Source organism: Scyliorhinus torazame, chromosome 13 (genome assembly GCF_047496885.1).
Source record: "Scyliorhinus torazame isolate Kashiwa2021f chromosome 13, sScyTor2.1, whole genome shotgun sequence".
NCBI classification, from domain to species: Eukaryota; Metazoa; Chordata; class Chondrichthyes; order Carcharhiniformes; family Scyliorhinidae; genus Scyliorhinus; species Scyliorhinus torazame.
This window is the reverse complement of record NC_092719.1, coordinates 10,538,380-10,540,108: the sequence shown is the minus strand read 5'-3', so window position 1 is coordinate 10,540,108 and position 1,729 is coordinate 10,538,380. Positions and strand designations below refer to the sequence as shown.

Genomic DNA, 1,729 nt, shown 5'->3' with positions numbered 1-1,729 from the left:
GTCACATTAATCTTCACAGCGGGCCTGCCTGTTGCCCTCTGCTTCCCCCCCACCCCCCAACCCCCCACCCCAGGCACAGTGGTCCAAGATTAAACGCCACTGATGCAGACCCCGTTCAGAAGACAGCGGAAGATAGGAGTCAGACGTTGGCATAAACTGAGGAGCACCAGAGCTCAGCTCTCAGTGAGTGATCAGTACTCTCCTGCTTTGTGACACACTGACAGTGCCGTCACATGCCCATCACCCTGGAATGATGTTACACAGATCCTCGGAAAGTGGAACACAGTGGTCGGTAGGTGGGAAGGAGATTAATGGGGGGGGAGGAGTGGGTTCGGGGAAGGGAGGGAAAGGAGAGGGATTGGGGAAAAGGAGGGAGATTGGGGGGGTGGTAAGGGAATGAGCTAAAGGACTAATTACTCATTCTATGAGAAGCGGGCAAGGATGAAAGCCTCCCTGGTTCTCTGGGCATGCCGGAACCTTGGCACCGCCTGTCCTCCAGGCTCCAGCTCTTCCCAGGGCTCCTCCCCTGGCTCGTCCACCCTCCCCCCCCTGGTCCGCTTCCTCTTTCTCATCCTCCTCAGACGAGGCTGCATGCCCTTTCTCTTCCAGCATGTCATCCCGCTGTTGTGCCAGGTTGTGGCAGGCACAGCAGACCACCACAAAGTGGGAGACCCTCTGGGGGGTGTACTACTGTGCACCACCAGAGCTGTCCAGGCATCGGAACCACAGTTTCAGCAGTCCGAAGCACTGCTCAATGAGAGCACGGGTGGCAACGTGGGCCACATTAGACCAGTCCACCTCGGTCTCCGGCCTCTGTACTGGCGTCATCTGCCAGGGCACCAGTGGGTGTCCCTCAAGAGCCAATGGGTCATCTTGGGGTAGTCCTCGAAGATGCTGGGGACCAGAATAGCATTGGTGGTTCAGTGGTAGAATTCTCGCCTGCCACGCGGGAGGCCCGGGCTCGATTCCCGGCCAATGCAAGGTCGGCTGGTGTTTGACTGAAGATGCTGGGGACCTCCGAGTGTCCCAGGATGTAACTGTCATGCATGCTCCCTCGGAAGTGTGCACGTACATGCATAATCCGGAGGTGGTGGTCGCACATGAATTTAACATTCAGGGAATAGAACCTTGTTCCTGTTAATTAAGGGCAAGGTGGCATGCGTGCCATCAATTACCCCCTGGACCCGGGGCATCCCGGCGATAGTGCAGTATCCTGCAGCCCGCGCATCTTGGTGGACTTGCTCCAGCTCAACGTTGATATAGTCTGCATACATGACATCCATGAACTCATGGACCCACTTGTGGGCCTTAGCTTGTGAAATGCCTCACAAGTGCTCACTCGAGCCATGGAACGAACTAGTGGCATTGAAGTTCAGGGCTGTAGTGACCTTCACGGATGTGAGGAGTGGGTGTCCCCCTCCTCCAGGGGGTGCCAAGTCTTCAACGACATGGCACAGGTGCCACTCTGCCTCTTTGTTAATATGGAGACTTCTGCAGGACGCACTGCCCTTCGTCTCGTCGAAAGCCCAACAACGCATGTCCACCTTGGGCCGTCGCTGGCGTTGCCCTCTGGGTTCCTCCTCGGCCTGATGGGTGGATGGGTCTTCGGGGTGTGCGGCTGACCGCTGCACATTGGGTGCGGCCACCACCCTGCGTTGACAATGCTGCCTTCTGCGGCCCCTGGCCGCCTGGGCTGCCACCAGCAATGCGAGGCCATCAACACCACCAT

At 57.8% G+C, this 1,729-nt stretch overlaps 1 non-coding gene across 1 annotated transcript; it reads left to right on the top strand.

Moving 5' to 3' along the window:
• The first annotated feature begins 909 nt into the window (after window positions 1-909).
• On the top strand, window positions 910-980 carry trnag-gcc (transfer RNA glycine (anticodon GCC)). Its single transcript has one exon. It is a non-coding gene; the product is annotated as a tRNA-Gly (tRNA).
• Window positions 981-1,729: the final 749 nt, after the last annotated feature.